We start from the raw sequence: 20,373 nt of genomic DNA, 5'->3' as shown, positions 1-20,373 counted from the left end.
CAAAGTATTTTTCTTTTGCCCGCTTTATCATCTTCCTGATCTCGTGATTTATCTTTCCGTATTTATTGTTGTCTTTATTTTTAAATTGTCTCCGTTGTTCTATCATAACGAGTATCTCGTCATTCATTTATTCTTCTTTTCTCCTTGTGGAAGTCTTTAGAATTTCTTTACAGGGTTCCAGTAAACAATGTTTTAGTCGATCCCAGTACTCGTCAATATAATTGGGGTATGGCTATTTCTATACTGGCCCTTATTTCCGTTACTTGATCATCATTTTCTGAAATACAGGTTCCCAAGTATTTATATTTTTTAATCCTTTATATCGGTATATCTAGAAATTAAACTAGACAAACCTTTTCACTCATCCAGTTTTTTCATCTCATCCTGGATGAAAGTAGTGCAAGATAGACGCGAGGAAGAGGCCTATGTTTAGCAGCATTTTAAAGCTGGATGGTGATGCTTTTAACTATTTTTTTTATACAGGTTCTTCAACTTCGTTCTGATACTCGATGTTTTAACAGTATACACACTATACTGCACTTGCAGTGCACTGAACAATCAAAACTCATCCTTGGATTCTTCCCTGATAGACGAAAGTTGTATGTAATCATTTTAAGCAAACTAATATCAAAATGAAAGCTTTAAGGTACATCTACTCATATTATTTCTTTTTTTTTTTTTAATATAAGGATGCTTGAATGTAAAAATAAGGTTAGGAATGTTAAAGCACTACTTGAACCATAGTACCAATGATGATGATGATAATGATAATGATGTTTGCAAACTTTTTATCATTCTCTTAGTTGCAGTTCAATGATTTTAATCGAAAGTTTTTTTAGAAATTTTTTTATTGGCCATTCGTCAACGAGTGAACATAGTACCACATTGCGTTTTATCCAATATATCGAAAAACATTCTGCAAACAAGGTGTGTTTCCTCTCTAATGGTACAGTTATCATATGCATGTAATATGATTTTCAGATATTTATAAAAATATCAAATTAACAAAATTTTTAGTATACTCATATTAACTTGTACGCTTATTTTCCAGCATTTTTGTCCGTTTATTCATCAAACCTTAAACAAAGAGCAATAACCCGAATTCTATATCGAAGTCATATTTGCTCGAAATAGTTCTAAAGTATAATTTGGTATTTAATTTGAGTACAATTCACCAGCGATATGAAGCAAATCAATAAATATTTTGACTCGCATCGTGTTTTTTTCACTCTGTAAAGTTAGATAGGAGTCAAAGTAAAGGTAATCTGACACCTTCTAATAATTTCTTTATATGTAAGCAATGTATGCAATGTGTCCAAAATCTTTCCGGTGAACAGCGAATTCAATGATAATAGGACTGCACATTTCCTGCTCCTTTTTTTGGATCAGACAAATGTAAAACAATGTTTCCTTGGATGGTGTTAACGTGATGATGTCTCTGTTCTTTATCTTAGCTTGCCACGTCGCAATGCACTTGAAGTGCCTCGACCTGCCTCATAACCTCTTAATTCTTACCTGTTATTCGCTGTGTTCTGTGAATTGTTTTCCAACGATGTCAATTTTTGTGAATATTCTTATGGACCAAATACTCTGAGAATTTTTCTTTATGAGACAGTGAGAACTCTTTGTTCTTCTTTCAAAGCATGGACACAGTATATTGCTTATAAAGAATCAGTAGGTTCACTCTGCCGCCAGTCCTTTGTTCTTCATGTTCCATTTTTTTCACGCGCATTACTTCCACGCGCAGATAAATTCCAGTTTTTGATACACTGCTTAATATAATTTTTAATACACTGCTCGAAAATAAATAGGAAAAAAGTGACTTGTGGCGAAATAAAATTTAATTAGATTTTCGGAATAATGAATACTTTCCTAAATTTAGCGTTTTCGACAATTATCAATAGTTTCCCAAAATAATTATTACTGTTTGTCCTTCAAAATGTATTATGTTGAATCCATCAGTTTTGATTAATCGAATATTAATTTTTTGTATTCATTAGAAAATCACACTGTATTCACTGTTACTGGTGAGAAATCTCATAAAACGAAGAGCTAATGAGGAAACTAATTTCTATAGATGAAAAAATAATAATACATTCGAATTATAAATTATATTTTGAAAATTTGAATTTTACAATACCAGTTATAATAAAAATAGGATTATAAAAACACAAGTAGCGAACTATGAATACAAGTTAGAATAGAATATATGTAGTTTCACAATCACAACTTATTAATAACAAAATAATGAAATGAAAAAAGTCATATAGCCTAAAGATCCCACTGTAGGATCACTACGTTCATAACGTAGTTAGTCAAACTCATATTTTTACGTACATTTAAAATTGGAAGAATCTATCTATATAAAAGGCTAGGATGAAAAGTCACACTGTTTATTCAGTAAGGTAACTACGCCACCTAGAAAAGAAATCTGAACTACCAACATCTACCAAAATTAAATGTAATTAATTAAAAGCTGTAAAAACGCTGTTGAGGCAGAAAAAATACACTTTCGACATTGGAGCGTGTGATACGTTAAATGAAAGGGCACTACACAGTATCTTCAATATTAATGAACGTATAGCGACATACGAGATATGATAGGGTACTATGAATAAAAATAGATTTACCATAAGACAAATTTTGATTTTTTGACTTAAAGAAGGCCTCAGGTTCAGTACAAAATAAACAACTGATTGAATCCTAACATGCGACATGGCAAATGAAAGGGGAGGATATAATGAATATATTCAGATAGAAAAAATAAACAAGGCGACTATTAAAAGGGCACTACGCAGTATCTTCAATATTAATGAACGTATAACGACATACGAGATATGATAGGGTACTATGAATAAAAATAGATTTACCATATGACAAATTTGCCATTACAGCTTAGTAAGACCCATCTAGATTTTTGAAGTAACTTCATAAAACCAGCACATAAACAATTAAAACGTTAGACTCCAATTTCAAGCATTAAGCTTAGGAAGAGGCTGTATGAAATCTACCCAGACAAATGCTCTATTAGCCAAAATAGATGAATTATTTCTAGAGTTTAGATTTAGACAGTTATCTACCAAATTCATGGCCAAAACTTACAATTTCCCACAAATATCCAACAATTAGTTTTAAAAATATATGCATACCTTCAATTCTATATGTCAATGATTCCGGAGTACTCGCAAATGTTTGTAACTTCTCCACAGGTGTGCCTACAAAATTACAAAAATGAGTTCTCTCATTATTCACCTGAAAGAAAGAACATACCTTGAACTGGAATGTTTAATCTCACAAGATGAATAGATGGTTTTGCGTTTTTTTTCAACCTGCTTTTAAGCATTCCTGCAAAGGCAGGTTCCTCAAAATGTAAACTGCATATTCTAAAGTGATCATAACAATATTGAGCACATTACATGGCAAGTTTTTCACATTGAACAATTTTCTTCCATTCTGCAAACCTAAAAATACAACACCGATGAGGTCAATTATATTAAATAGAGAATTTAGTTCTTACCGATTTTCATCCTTGGGAAACCTGAAGAAACTCAAGTTCAAGTTGTTATGGTCCCTGGAATTTTTTCTACATACACAGCAATAATAAACACTTGTTTTAGCTGAATTCATCATAATCCGTCGTTTAAAATAATAAAACCACTTAGAAAACTGGAGAAATATCACAGTAATATGTATTAAAAACGAAATAAACTTATAAAACCAACTAAATAACAACAAATAAATGAAATTTATATATAAATTACTGAAATAACTGTAATTTCTAGTTTCACAGCATAAACACAAACACGTGTTTGGGTAAAATCAATGTTGAGAATGAAATCAATAATTATTTGAGAATATATTAAGTCAATTAGGCAATATGATTTTTCAAACTTTAGAAGTGTGTATAGTGGCTATGTAAAGAATTTTACCATTTATGAAATTTATTTTCCTCTTTTTGAAGAACTTCTATAATAATTATTTTATTATAAATTTGAAATATTCTTTGAAACTGATGGAATATTTTAAATCTTGCAACAGCGGCATTTTTCGCCAAATCTATTGCGCATATCTTCCAGGAGTGGATTCGAAATTGGAACCGTGAAAATGCGAGAGTGAACTTACTGATTCTTTTTAAGCAATATACTGTGGCATGGATAACAAAGCCCATCTTTATTATAATTAATGTTTTATAATGTAAAATAAGACATACCTTGTTTTGTTGGAATGTGGGGACATCTGCAAAGCATAAATGTCGCTAAAAGCTTACCGTAGGATGGGGACCATGTAAATTAGCAGGAACTGTTTGCGTCGATTTAGGATTATGAATAGTTTAATAATTAATGTTAACGTAATGCGAATGGTCTCGGAATGGAATGCGAGATCCTCTCACCCCTCTGCTATTTAATTCTGCACTGGAACATGCTGTAAGGAAAGCTCAACCACAACTGACAAACGGATTTGCCGCCCAAGGATTAAAAATACTATTGGCGTTTGCGGATGACGTGGACACAATTGCACAATCCACCAGATATGCAAAAGAAGTTTTCACCCTATTCGAAAACGGAGCCAAGGAAGTTGGTCTGAGGGTCAACGAGGGCAAGATCAAGTATATGGTGGTTACGAAGAACCCAAACCAAGGGTTAGACAAAACGTAACAATCAATGAATACAACTTTGAAGTCGTCAAAGAATTCAAGTACCTGGGAGCGATCATAACATCTGAAAATAAATATGAAAAGGACGTGACAGCCAGGATCATTGCAGGGAACAGGGCACATTACTCATTAATGACCGTACTTAAATTAAAAATACTCTCAATACCAGCAAAAATAAGAGTGTACACGGCAATAATCCGTCCCACAATAACGTATGGAAGCGTGACATGGACTCTGGACCAGCGGGAAACGACAAAATTACTGGTACTGGAAAGAAAGATACTGCGGACTATTTATGGGCCTTGCAGAGAAGATACAACAGGAGATTGGAGAAGAAGACACAATGATGAACTCCAGACAGTATATGGAGATGAAAACATAGTACGCTACATTAAAGCAAACCGAATAAGATGGGCGGGCCACGTACTAAGATCGAGTGACGAAAGACTCCTGAACGCCACATTCTGGGAAAGGCCCGATGGCAGAAGGTCAGTTGGTCGCCCAAGAAAGAGATGAAAGGACGCAGTAGCCAGTGATCTACGCAAAATGGAAATACAGCAATGGGAAATAGCCGCTCAGGACCGACAACAATGGAGGCAAATAGTAAACGCGGCCAAGATTCACATAGAGTTGTAGAGCCAAATGTTGATGATGAATGCGAATGGCGTTTAAATAACAGATCGATAGTATAAACTGCCTATCAAACCGCGATAGAAGGAGATAGCCAAGTCAGTTAGATCAGATAGTTTAGATCTGAAAGAGGAGCTTTACTCTAGTTCGAACTCGGATAGAAATGACGTAAATAGTATATTGCTGATGATTGAATTTGTTTAGTAATGTAGTAAATGTTTATTTCAATTAAATAAGTTTATTCTCAAGAAAAATAGTAAATGATTTGATGATCGACTGTGTGTTTATTAAAGTTAATTGGTTACACATGTAATAATTGTAATTATATGTAATTATTATTTAAATTGTTTTTCTTGGCCAAATGTAGATATTAACCCAAATTTTAGGTTTTTGTTTATACCTCAAATAACAATGAAAATATTATTATAATATAAATAAAAATGTGATCTAACAATGTAATCTAGGGGAAGCCTAATCTAATCTATATTCTTATTCCATTTTCTGTACAATATTTAGTCCATGTTGTTTAACCGCTTCCGTAGGAAAAATGATTCTGATTCGTTTTCTTTGCGGATTCGTGTTAAAAAATGTCCCCTTTAAAAAATCTCTGAAGGTTGCTGGGCAGAAATTGTTAAAACAATTTTTTTAAACAAATTCCAAAAATTCTTCCTACGTATTATAATCTAGTTTTCCATCTGTAAAGTATCTCGTGTCTGTACCAACTATATTATCTACCCTGTTAATATTTTTTGTTACATTTTGACAAGAGACAGTCATTTTATACCTGAAACTCCTGGTGTAGTTTATGTGTTTAAAATCAGGTTTAGCGTACTTCTCCGATAAGTTTTGTTATCAGGTCCAGGTGTGACGAATATTCTCATCTATTACCTTACAAATTGGTGTACAGTTAAATTTTCGAGTAATTAACGATTGTATATATATCACAAGAAATGAGTTCTTAGGATTATCTTGTTATGTTTAGCCTTTCCCGCAATTTAAATAAATACCTAGTTTAGAATAAATTATGTGTTGATATCATTGACAAGGAAAACAAAATAAATCGGTTATATATCAAACGCTAGGCCATCTAAAACGTGCTAGTTTTGAAACACAAGCTGAGAATATTAACACCAAACATGTTACGTCAGTGCAATGATTTACACTTTTTTTATCGATAAGTTCCTGATCTTTCAAACATTCCATATTTATTGCATACGAGTATAAATGCGCTTGGTTAGCATTTCAATAAACAGGTTAAATGTATTTTATTGTTTTGTAAGTTTCCATGACCACGTTCAATTTTTCATTATTTTAAACGCAATAAGAATGTGCAACTTTAAGTTGCTATACAATTATAAATAACACATTGTGACAGTGTAATAAATTTTGTTTAGGTTTATTAGGAGAAAGTAAATCCACACATGAATATTTATTATTTATCTTAGGTCTTTATAATAATCAAGGTCTGATTTCATTGATATTTTTGATATAATCAAGCGTAAAGACAGAAAAAATAAGTTTTTTAATGTATACTACTACGTTTATAACACTTTTATGTTCTGTGAAATTTTTGGGAACAATCTTATATTCGATGTGTAAAGCTATATTCTGTCCTCTTGAGCTTGATAGCACAGCACCTCATTATAAATTAAATAATGTGTCCGAAATACTGGAGGGTCATTCAAAAAATTAAAGTCTTAACATATCCCTAATAATCCCTCATTATTCTGTTACAATTATTAAGAAAACACGAAAATATATTATACCTATTTTCGATATATCTCAACTCAAATAAAACGAGTTTTTGTCTCATTCAGACTCCCGCTAAAAACAGGTTGCTTCTTTTGGTATCCAAACCACTTTAATAAGTCAATAAATCTTTTAGTTTTATTGTTTTTATGCAGTTTCTTCGTAATATATAAAAAAGTGGCTTTTTAGAACTTACTGTTTGTGACATGTAAAGTTCGTTAAAAACGTTAAAATTCGTTACAACCGTTGAAAGATTGGCGGTTTCTTTTCCTATAAAAGGTTGAATCAAAACGGCACTTAGAGACTTCTTTACCGGTAGACCCTAGTAGTTACACTCTTGACTTAGTTCCCGGTGCTTTTACCGGAAAGTAGTTACTTCAAGTTTAAGACTCCTTTTTCAGACTTTACCACCGGTCCTCGTGCCGGACAGTTCATATTCGAGACTTCGTACCCAGTCTTCGTGCCGAACACTAGTTAAATATCAGACTCATTTCTTAGACTTCGTTCACATAGCAGAAAAATAAATTTTTGTTACTAAAGTGCAACGTAAAATAAAGTGCCATTAACTACAACAAGCATTATTATTACCAGTTCGACGTAGAAAATTGTTTCGACGAAGAATTATTTAATTCAAGTCCACATACTTCCACATAGTTCCAACGTCTGGCCCGCTTCTTGTGTTGTAGAAAGGAGACAATTCACAACACATTTCTTCATTAGAAATGTGTCTTTACTCGCTGTCTTTCGTTGTATCCTCTCCATATTATGAGATTCAGGTAGCTGATACAATAGGTTCGAGGTTAGACCATAAAAACATCCGTTTTTATTGTCTAAGGGTTCGGGGGTTAACATAAACCGAAAACGAAGGATTTGCCAATTCAATGCCGGGAAATTGGGTATGAATGTTTGTTTGTAAAATGAAATTTTATTATAGGTAGTCTTTTATTATAGTAGTAAACCAATCAAGTTAGTAAACAATAAGGTTTTTTTTGTCACAACTGTATAAACGGGTTTGGCAGTTGAAATGTGTAGTATGAGATATTACAAAAAGAGTCTCATCTAGGGATTCGTCAATTTTTTAGAGGAAAAAGTTTTAAATAAACAATCAAAACGTCAAACTATTTATTTTGTTCATAACTTAAAAACTTGTTTATTTAGAGATTTGACGTCAACAGACAACTTTTTCAGAAAAAAATATTCACAAAATATGATTACGCTAAATTAAAATCGGTTAATAAAAAACAAAGATATTGCAAAATGAACAACAAAATCACTGTCTTTAAATATTAATAAAATTAATTTTTATTTATATTAACGTTAATAACTTTTTTATTATCTATTAGAATTTATTTAAATGTACCTGAGCTAGACGGTCTTATCGTGTTTGAATTGTGTGCAAAAGATGGGCCAAATCGGTTGAATAGTTCTTGCGAAATTTAATTTATAACATTTTTTGAAAAATGAGCTAATTTGTATGGCTGGTGCAGATAATTTGACTAAATGGATATCAATTATCAAACGATCAGTTTTTTGGTTCGACACTTGCTCCAGCTTCCTTTATTTTAAAAAATCGTAAATTGTTGCTTCCCCAACTCCTGTCATAACTGATCAACCAGCAACGACTTCCCGAACAGTAATGTTTGGAGTTTTGTGAACTAACGCATCATGCACATTTAATATAGTTTTTCCCGTTGAGAATAAGGACTTTTACGGACCAGTTTCTGTGGATTAAAAGTTGACGTGGTTGCCATTGTGGAATTTAAATCTACAACACCTACAACATAACTAACGTTAAATAACTATTTGGCAAATTATACCAAGCACCTGACTGTAAGCATCGATTGCACATATATATCAAAACCTGACTTTAAATCAAGGACTTTCTCATTTTTATACCTCTATGTACCTATCGATTTTATACCTTCCGTAAAGGAACTGGATTAATTTAAATTTCTTAGAAGTGAGTTGCCTTCTTAGGTGCTTTTATTCAGCTACCTCGGCGCCAATTGAATTTTATTCTGAGGTGAGTACATACTATGTAAAATACTGGGTGATCCATTTAAAATTACCAATGCATTTTAACTCACCCTGTATCTGACTTATTAATATTATCAAAATTAATCATTTTTTATATATTTTAAATATTATTAAAAACTAGCGTTTAATACAATTTTCCATTTTCGCATTCGTAAGATATGCTGCGCCTATGGTTTAAGGATGATGATGATATACGTTAGACGTTACAGTATTCGCGCTATCATTCTCAAGAGGACAGAGTATAAATAATATTGTGCCTTAAAATTTGTCGACTTATCGACAAATTTTATATTGTCGAAAATCATTATTTGTGACCGACACTGTATATACAATAACTACTCGTAGTTTCACATATCAAATTTATAACTATCTATTGAAAAGTTCGTGACCAGAGGCTATAAAATATACAAAAGAATTATACTTGCTAAATCTATTTATTAATAAATAATAATCGGGTTCAAATACAATGACTGACTCATGAGCGAAAAGGTCTCCGACAAGCAAGAAAAATTAACAATAAAAGTGACGTACTCAAGGTACACCTTGTTTACTGTTTTTATACACTATTTCAAAGGACAATGAGACTAGTGTGGGCGGTTAGAGGTCAAGACGGTGTGAAAAATTTGAAATTTATGGAATATATAAAATTATTAAATATATATAAATTGTGAACATTCTGGTCCAAATAAACCTTGTACTTATTAATGCAAAAAAGATAAAGTTATATCGTGACCGCAATATCTTGTTTTTAATAATACAGCATAGATTTTTTGTATAAGTTTGTATAATTAACATCTTTAGTGGTTGTTGATGGTACTTAAAATAATTTCACACCACAATGAATAAATAAAAAACAAAACCACGCCGAATAATAAATAAATAAATAATGTTAATGTATTTATATTATCGTTATAATATTAAAAATTAAAAAAATAAAATACAAAAACTGTGAAAAAATTAAAGATAATATTTTTATTTTCCGGAAAAATTTTAACTGATGAAATTTGGATTTTGCTTCTATCGCTTCATGTTTTGCATAGATGGGAAAGAACATGTAAAAAAAATTAATTTTACAAGGGACCAAATTGTTAGAATAATTAAATTGTGTAGATGCGAAATTCACATTCTCCAAATTTTCATATATTTAAGTTATCTACATATATTTAAGTTATCTGTATATTATTGAATTCGCCGTTGAAGACGAATCGAACCGTGATAATATTTTGAACCAAAACTCACATCTTAATATCGAAAAAAACATACTGAAAATAAAGTTCTGAAACATAAGTCACATTATCCAAAAGATGATTTGCAGCAAAATTCACATTCTCCAATTCGACCAATCACAGTGCGTAGGGAGCATCATGTAATTGTCGTCACCCTGGTGATGTTTTGTTTACCTCATTTATTGCATTTTCATGGGCTTGTTAAGGTTGCAAGTAGTAAAGGTTGGCCAAGACAGTAGACTGGAAGGAAGAAAAGGATGTGTTCATGAAGAAACCGGCACAATTTCATTTTCAACTGGGGACCTGCAAAAGGAAATACATGTTTGTATTTTGAGAACGATTTCCCGAAGTGGAAATTGAAACGTCAATGAACGTACTTTAACCTTTAATTGTGGCTTATTCCCATTCAAATATCAATTATATTGCTCTTGTTGAACACGGTCGAAATGAGATATAAGCTGTAAATTTGATTTTAAGTTCATCAGTCAACTGCATCAGGAGTAATAGCGAGATCTGGAGAGACATGAGAACATGATGTAAGTCAAGTGTAGAGTCGGCTACCGACAAAGACACTTTCAAACACTAGATTTTCCGAACTTCAATTTTATGGATTCTTGAAGCCATAAAAGACCAAGACAACTTTCAAAACTCTACCGAAACTGTAAATTTAAGGGTAACTTGACAAACATTTACAAATTTTTCTAGCCATGCTGCCGACACTCCTCGTCTTTCACCACTGATCAGAAAGCTCCGTGTACCTAGGGTAAGAGTCACGAAAGAACACGCGGAATAAAATGTAAAGTTTGTTTAGCAGAAAATGGTTGACTTCAATTAGAACGGTCGTAAATATTACTAAATTTATCTGACTTGGCCCATTGTTAAGACCTTGTACCTCAGTTAAACCATTGTTACCTGAAACCGGGCCTTTTATACTATTATCGGTTACCCAGGATGTTTATATTCGGTACTAATTGAAGTCAACCATTTACTGCTAAACAAACTTTTCCAGATAGGGGTAGGTAATGTATTTATTCAAAAATAGGGATAGCCCTAATATACACAAAAAATAATCAATTTACAACAACAATAATCCATACAATTAGACAAAATAAAAACAACAATTACACTTTAAAAATATAGTTACAGGTATTAAAATTATAAAACATATAAAACCATATCTATAAAACACGGCGACAATACTCCTAACCTAACAACAACTACCTAACTATTGAGGCTTTTAATATGGTCCATTAAGGTGCATTTAAACATTTGTACAGATGAACAACTATTAACTATTTGAGGTAGTTTATTAAAAAGATCAAAACCCTTAAACAACAAATAGGCCTTTGAAGCCGTCCTTTTTGTTTTCACAATGTGTAAATTGCAATTACCGCGAGTAGGGTAATTGTTGATGTCACAATTCCGCGTAATAAACTCACACAAGAAAGCAGGAGCCAAATTATTTAAAATTTTATAAATAAACACCATTGTGAGGTAAAAAACCCTTTGTTGAACTAAAATCCACTGCAGGATGCTAAGCATTGTTGGAGGAATGGATTAGAAGCATGTCACAACGTTGACGTGATATGATAATAGCTATAGAAGACAATACACGTTATTAAATTAAATTTGTTTTTATAAAAATTGTTGAAATTATTTCCGTTCATTTAATAAATAAAATTTAATAAAACAAAACATTTATATCACTTTATATCTGTTATTAATTTAAATAAAGAAAGAACTTAAACTATTTTAAAACATTCATATAACTAATTATAATTACTCTATATATTTGCAACGTTCGGAAATGATAGTGATGAACTATCGCTATAATTTCTGATATAAAATGATATCAATGTTGTATGCATGCAAAGTTTATAAACTTACAATAACAGTGCATTTTCAAATTGATCTTTAGATATATTCTTGAATAGTTTACATCGGACATACAGAAAGAATTTTAAAAAACAGATACTCGAACACTAAAGATGATTTTAACATATTTGAATGATTATATTCTATTCATATCTGAACACTTTCGGTCTTAGCCCAATATCAGAGGTAAGGTGTGACTACATAATCAATTTACGGTCCAAATAATTCATATTGTAGAAAATAAACATTATTTATAAAAACAGAATAGTAATAATAAAGCCTTAAGCCAACTTTGATAGAGCTTATGCAATTAGAAATCAATTTAATAATTTGGAAACCAAACATATAATTCCTAATACTCGTTGAATTTAGATTGAGATAATTCCGATATTCTATTGAATTCCATTTTGAGTCCTGTTACCCTTTAACCTTTATACTACTCATTTACACACTATTAAAATAGAAAACATGAATTTTAAACATTAAAAAATATGCTGACGTACATATATCTTATTAGCAAAATATGATCAAGGTTTACAGTTTTTAGAAACTATTTAATCATATTAAATGCAATCAAACATCTGTATACAGGTCCAATTTCTAAAATAAAAGAAGGTAACTGTCAACAGAATTCAATGTTACTAAAGGACTCTGACTTGCTTGTCCTTCGATTCATTGTAGCGTTGGTTTTGTGAGTGTGTGTTTATCTTCTGTGCTGGGTGTGTCTGATGTCCTGCTTTAGGCTTGTGCCTCTTCAGGACGTGTTTTCTTTTTTGGTGGGTGTGGCACTGGGATTTTGAAGTGTCCACTGGTGTTGCGGTGTTGTTGGTGGTTGTGCTGCTTTGCTAGACCTGGACAATCGGGGGCGAAAGGGTTAGAAGTGAACGGTTCCTTTCAGAATATTTTTTTTGGTCTAAAACAGAATTAGTAAATATATGAAATTTCTATGTTTATTAATTTAAAAAATCAATTTAATTTTTGAATGAATATCGCGGCGCGTGAGGGCAGCTGTGGACTGGTAACCTCGCAAACGACGGGGTATCGTTGTGCAATGGGATCGGAAAACCACAGAAAACCGATCCCCCCCCCGTCGGTGTCAGTTCGAAATGAACTTTCGGTATTATAATATACGGCGGTAATAGAGTGGAGTTGCCTCCTGTATGTCAATGTATTCGTCAGGGAGCTCGTTGCTGGCGAGTTCCAGCAGAATAGTGGGTAGGAATGGGAGTTTGGGTTTAGGTCGTCTTCGGAATACATTGCCGAGGGACGAGCAGGTAGTTTTAAGAATGCTTTGGGCTCTGAGGTTTTGGCCCCGGATGGTGCGAATTGTATAACTCCTGCTCAGAGAGGAAATCCTCTCATTGATGGGCTGGATGTTCGACAGGCGATGAATGAGTGCAGAGGGATAGTCGCGTCGTTTTCTGTTGAGTTTGCGTAAGATTCTCCTTTCCAGTGAGATTAGTCTATTGTTGAGGTGCTTTGGCATCACAGCACAGATGCAAGATCTGTACTCGATGACCGGTCTGATGAATGTTTTGTAAGTTAGGATAAGTGTACGTGGTTGAGTGCGGCCGAATCTGCCAGTAAGAGCGTTGAGAAGTCCGAGTCGGCTCCTAACCTTACTACAGGTTTTTTCAGTGTCGTCCCTCCAGCTAAGTGTTTGAGTAAACACCACGCCGAGGTAATCGAGCTGGTTTCGGAGTCGGAGTCGTTCTCCCCATAGACTCAAATTGTGCCTTTCGGTTATGATTGGTGTAATGTATTGGCTGCGGTATGGGTGTCTGAAAAGGATCATCTGTGTTTTGTTAGGGTTAGGTGTCACTCTCCATCTCTGGCACCATTGTTCAACAAGGAGCAGATGATCTCGAGCGAACCTAAGTACAGAGTCGACGTGTGGTGTGGTAGTAAGAAGTGCCGTATCGTCTGCGTATAATAAAGTAGTTGTATGTGTATATCTGGGATTGGGAAAGTCGCTGTTGTATATTGTATAGAGTATTGGTGCCAACACGGAACCCTGAGGGACTCCCGCAGTGGGAGTGAAGGATGTAGAGTATCGATCACGCTCCTTGACTGTAATCTGCCGTTGAGAGACGTATGAATGGATGAGTCTGACGAATGGAGTAGGTAGCCCGATGCTCACAAGTTTCTTGACCAGTCCCACATGCCAGACTTGGTCGAAGGCTTTTTGAACATCGAGGAAGATGCCTAGTGACACATTGCCGTCGTTCAGACTTTGTGTGAGGTGAGTGACGATTTCAGTCAATGCCGTTTTGGTAGAGTACCCTTCTCTAAAGCCGAATTGGTAAGGTGGGATGATGTTGTGTTCTGTGGCGAAGTCTACGAGTCTTTCTTTGAGGATCCTCTCGAAGACTTTCGCCAATGAGTTCAGGAGAGATATCGGCCTGTAAGAGTGTGGGTTGGTACGCGGCTTGCCCTTTTTCAAGAGCATAATTGTATGTGCTACTTTCCAAGGTTTTGGGAAGTAGCAGAGTTTAAGAGTGGCATTGACTATGTTCGTCAAGTATAGAGTGACGCTCAGCGGGAGGTGACGCACACAGTTCCTGGCAATCTTGTCAGGCCCCGGTGCGTTTGATTTGCCGATTTGGCAGAATTGTATGAATGTTTGGTGATCCACAGGCGCCATGATTGGATGTTCATGGGGTGTCTGAGGGTCGAAAGGGGTTCTGAGCAGTCGTGTTATGTCTCTCTCTGCGCGATCACAGAAGGCATGATCGAATCTCGGATCGTCTGGAGATACTAAGGTGTTCTGAAGGTGGGTTTTGAAAGCTTCTGCTTTCTGTTCGTTTGAATTAATAATTTGATTGTTCACCACAAGGTGAGAAGGATTATTGGTTTTTTGTTTGGTTAGGCATTTGAATTTTTGCCAGAATTTGCCGCTGTCGCGGTAATCAAGACTGGAGGTCGCTGCAGCCCATTGTCTGGACTGCAGATTGTTGACCTGCAGTTTGATCGCCGCAGACATACGGTTATATTCTGTTTTGACGAGGGGATTGCGTGTGCGTTGGAATTGACGGAGGAGACGTCTTTTTTGTTTGATTTTATCGATGATGAACTGAGGTAGAGGTGGTTTGTTAGGGTTGATTACCCTATTAGGGACCGACAAATCAATTGCTTGATTTATCAGGTTAGTAATTACCGTGATACCTCGGTCGATATCATCGGGGTACATAAAAAGATTGCCTAACTCTGGAGTGTTATTTGACAGGTGTGTTTGGAAGAGTTCCCAGTTGGCGCGTTTGTAGTCTCTTATTACTTTAGGAGGGTTAGGAGGTGGAGGATTTAGTATCTGTTCCTTAACCAGCAGAGGAAGGTGATCCGACGTTATAGAATCGCCCAGGAAGCATTCGTCAGCCAGTCGATCAATTAGGTCGTACGTGCATACGATATGATCGATGACTGACAGGCCCTGCGGACCCACAAACGTCGGCTCACGGTTACGAATGCGGTGTAGGGGGAGGTTAAGGAGCAAATCCGAGAGAACATTGCCTGCACGGTTCACCGCCGTGTCGCCATATCTGGTGTGTCTGGCGTTAAAGTCACCTAGGATGATAGCCTTGTTCAGGCTGGAGACGTAGTCAAACAATGTCTCGGATAGCGGTTGTGGAGGATGCTTGTAATAAGAGACTATGGTAACGGTCTCGTTATTGTCGAGGTGGATGTCAACTGCCAGGAAGTCTTCATCATTGAGAAGGATGCGAGGAGGAATGGTATGTAGGGAAAAAGGGATGCCATATTTAATCAGGAAGCCTATGCCGTGAGACGTTTGGCTTTTTGGACGGTGTAGTGTGCAGTATCCTGGGAAGATGGGATCGTGTTTGGCGCGGGTGTCGGAGAGGGCAAGGATCTGAATATTGTGGTGTTGGAGGATATGTTTGATGAAGGGGCGTTTTCTCGCAACACCCTGGCAGTTCACAGCACCAATCGTACTGTCCATTAGAGGGGCAGGAAGGTGATGGATGCTTTGTTGCTATGGGCGACAAGAGTGCTCTTGTGCCCAAACATCAAAGTGGTAAAATGATTTGTAATGTCTAAGATAAGTTGGCGGCGGTCAGGAAGGAGGTTGATAAGGATGAGCGAGGTGAACTCCATGACCGTCTTCATGTCTGAAGTTAGTTCATATGGAGGATCTCGCTTTTCGGTTGAGATTGGTTGTGTCTCTTGCGGGGTCTTGGGTGTTTCCCTTCTGTGGGGGCATTTGGCCGAATAGGCCGCATGGTCTCCGCCGCAGTTGGGACATTTTGGTGATTGAGGTGTGGGACAGGCCGTGGATTTATGGTCTTGGCCACAGGTAGGACAGCGGTACTGCTTTTGCGGGCACTCCTGAATGGTATGCCCGTTCTGGCTGCACCTGCCGCAGTATTTTGGGATGGGAGGAACTGGGTTAGCGTTAAGTGGTAACTCAACGTGTAATCGGAGGCCGTCCATAAAGATACCTCTGGTCAACATCTCTGTGTACTTAAGTTCACTCGACGTGACCAGCTTTACGAACGTGGTGGGTAGGTTTGACTTAGATATGATCCTCCATAGACGAACTACGGGGATATCCATGTCGGTGAAGGCACGTGTGAGGTCGGCGTCAGAGTAGACTCTTTCGACTCCCTTGACGACGACCATGTATGTAGGTTTGGAAGAGCGGGTGGGATTTCTGGGTGCAGGAATGTGTTTGGGTGAGACGAAGACTTTTGGATCACCCAGCGCATCACGGAGCTTGCGTTGTAACTCGACATGATTTACCGGATGGAAGGTAGTTAAGTGTGCAATTTGGGTAGGAAGGACCTTGACGGTCGAGATTTGGTTTAGAAGGATCTCTCGGGTGTTTATGATGCGGAAGAAATCTCTTTGGGTCGATTTCTCTATGGGAATGTTGGTGATAGTATAGTTGAAGGATTTGGGTTGGGTGGAAGTAGTGGCCTGGGAGGCAGGGACGGTAGTTCTGGGAGTGGTGGTGGCGTTAGCGTATGAAGCGGTTGTGTTTTGTGTGGAAGGTGGGATGATAGGAGCGTGTGTTGGTTGTGGATTTCGTGTGTTTGTTGGTTGTGTGTTGACTGTATTAATAAGTTGTGAAGATTGGATGTTTGTCGCTGAAGCGGCATGGGTGGATGTAGGTTGGGTGGTATTGGTATGTATGGTGAAGTTTTGTTGTGGTTGTGAGGCTAAAGTGGTGATAGGAGGAGTGGGTGTATTAAGGATTGCAGATGATCGGGTTAGCTGCAGTTGCGCTATCAACCGATCGATCTGTTCTACGGGTAGGGTGGAAATAATATCTGACATGAAAGTGTCAGATAGGTTATTGGTGATATTGGATTGGGTGGTATCTGGGATGTGTAGTGTGGGTGGGAAAGAAGTGATCGGTGGCATGGTGGTGTTGGTAGGTGTGATTAAGGTCTGAGTTGCGGGTGTCCTTTGTGAGGGTAGCGGAGGGAAGTCGTAATTCCGCACTTCTCACACTTCTCAATATATAATATAATAGTTGTTTTAACTTGGTTCTAGAACCTCCCTCCTTTCAAGAAACAGGCGCGACTTTTATTTCTGTTTATTTTAAAATTGTGTTTAAATTTTTACAAAATCTCTAATAACAATTTTTTGTTTCAGGTGAGCGTATGATGCAAATAATGTGATTGTAAAATCGTAGCTGTAGTAAGTATTCTAAATAAAATTAGAATGGAACAAACGCCTTTAAATTGTATAAACTATAAAAAAAAAATCTAATTCTATTTTTTTGTTTTGTAAAAAAATTCAAATTTTATTTTTGCCAACTTGTCCATGGCTTGATAAAAACGTAAGCCTGGTGAAAGTGACCGGGACTGTGATGTGAAAGCTCCCGATTCAGTACATATTTCACGAAGGGAGATTTTTGTTGTTCCATTGAGGATGCTCCATTCTTTTTCGTCCACCAATCCCCTCAGAGATAATAAATATCGATGCCATTCTTTATAGAAAGTCTATAAAAAATTATATAAGTGAAGAATGGTCAACCTTTCTTGACAGTGTGCCACTATCTGTTTATCAACAGTTATTCTTTATCTTGGAAAATGAGTATAACCGTCGAATTCAATACTAAATGTAGTTACTTATGATATTGGACTTGACATTGACCGAGAAATCTCTGTTTTTCTTCTTTCACCGTTGACGGTGACGGTCCAGGTTTCCCGTTTACATAGGTATTTGAGCTAAAATAAATTTCATATACTTAGTCAAACCAAATTAGATGTAAATAATAATTGAAGAGCTTATTTCCAAAGTGTCTTATCCAACCTTTCCATTTCTCGATGTGTTTACCTTATTAAAGACGTTCTAGATTTCTTCAGGCCTAAAATAAAGTTTTATGCACCAGAACAGCTTATTTCAAAGTGCATTTGAAAATTGTATTTATTTTCAAAAAGTCTTATCTCCCTACTGCTTTTATTTGCAAGGCGTCTTAAATTCGCCTGGCCAATCTATGAGCTCATAGAAGTCACGTGACTCATCATGGGCGTTTTCTTCTAGTTGTTGTGTACCATGGTACAAAGAATAACAGATATGATACTCCCGAGTGCGAAATTGGGACGAGTTCGCGTATGACGTCACAATGAGAGTGATTTTAAATACCCACGTGCATTGTTTTTTTCTGTTTATTTGTGTGAATAACGATAATGGCTAGTTTTGAAGAAGAGGTCTCGCGTGGATCGTACCGTTAGAAAAAGTTCACGAACAAGTTCTTTGCAGTAGATCGGGTTTTTATTTGACATTTAATACATTATATTTGAAAAGTTTGGATATGTGTTTTTCCTCGTCGAGGACTGTTTACTCATGACTGGAAACGATCGGTTAGGAGGCACATAAAATCCAAAATGGACTTAAAAATAACAGAAATGAAATCCATAGAAATAACAGGTAGCAGGTTTAGCTACTCAGATCTTTTCATATGTGTACACTGTTAAAAAGGGAAAATTAATGGTCATGTCTAAAGTTAAACACAGAGACTTATGCCATGAAAGATGTTAAATTGCTTGTAAGTAAGTTAGGAATTTTCGAACAGCATTCTGCCTTTTTTTTGGCAGAAAATTTTATCGGCTGATATAAGTAATGCTGTTGAAAATTCTTTTTTTAATGACGATGATGAACTTTTAAAACCACTTGATCTGCAATAAGGACCATATACCTCAAGTTGTTCAGAAACTCCCCATTTATGTTAAAGAAATGTAAGAATAACAAAATACACAAAAAATCAGTTCTCTTCTAAAACACCCGAAAATAAAAGATTTAAATTTGAGAATTCACGAAAAATTAAAAAAAAAGCTCACCAAACCTAAAATGGTAATGAAAAATGGGAAAATTTTAGGGACAATAATGATTCTATTAAAAAGTCTTTGGATAAACGTAAGACCTACGAAAGTAACACTATAGATGACAGCTGAGGTACTGCAACTAATAGCAAAAGAACACTATGTAAAAACAAGAATTTGAATAATAAGAAAATTATGACAAATGGAGACAGCTGAAAAATGGAGATTGGAACAATTATGAATGAAAAATACCATTCAGTATTTCAATAAACCGCTTTTTTGCTCGTCACTCTCTTCACATCAAGGACAAGAGTTTAATTTTGCAACATGCTAGTAAACAATTTACTTTTAAATTATATTTTGTACATAAAATTTTTCCCTAGAACCAATAAGTTCTGAGATACGAGTAAATGACATAATGTTATGAAAACGGTATTTCCGCCCCTTTTCACCCACCATGAAGGAGGATGCACACTATAGAATTTATAAGAGAAGTCTCCTAATTTATTGTTGCTTAAAAAAAAGTCAAAAAGGAAATATAGAAACTGTTTTTTGTTACATGAAAATCACCAAAGATGCTAGAATAATGGGCTGATGACATCCACAGATAAACGTTTATTAACTACTGCTTCTTAGAAAACATATTTACTTTTTGCGGTATTTCTTCGCGGTGTGTGCTTTAAAAATGCCAATGAAATTATTCTACATTTTTATTTTTCAGTGAAACTCTCTACTTTGTAATACATTTCTTTGAAATCGTTCTAGATCTTGAAAAAACTCTAATTATTCTGTGGTATTGTATATATCGGGCATTCTTTTAAACAATAAATTAGCAACATAATGCTATTCTTATCGGACTGAATCTTTTCGTAATTTTTCATGAAAATTCAACTTACGGGTAAATCGTGAGAAACAG

At 35.4% G+C, this 20,373-nt stretch overlaps 1 protein-coding gene and 1 long non-coding RNA gene across 3 annotated transcripts in view; one reads left to right on the top strand and one right to left on the bottom strand.

Annotated features, from left to right (window-relative positions):
- LOC140439885 (uncharacterized) overlaps positions 1–20,373 on the top strand; it is a 289,969-nt gene that overhangs the window by 143,637 nt on the left and 125,959 nt on the right. The window lies entirely within an intron of this gene.
- On the bottom strand, positions 2,097–3,405 carry LOC140438359 (uncharacterized). The gene is made up of 2 exons (XR_011950510.1): positions 3,271–3,405; positions 2,097–3,215 (listed from the first exon to the last, which is right to left on the bottom strand). It is a non-coding gene; the product is annotated as an uncharacterized lncRNA (long non-coding RNA).

The sequence above is a fragment of the Diabrotica undecimpunctata genome, chromosome 4, assembly GCF_040954645.1.
Source record: "Diabrotica undecimpunctata isolate CICGRU chromosome 4, icDiaUnde3, whole genome shotgun sequence".
NCBI classification, from domain to species: domain Eukaryota; kingdom Metazoa; phylum Arthropoda; class Insecta; order Coleoptera; family Chrysomelidae; genus Diabrotica; species Diabrotica undecimpunctata.
The sequence above is the reverse complement of the archived record's forward strand: the minus strand, read 5'-3'. Positions and strand labels throughout refer to the sequence as shown.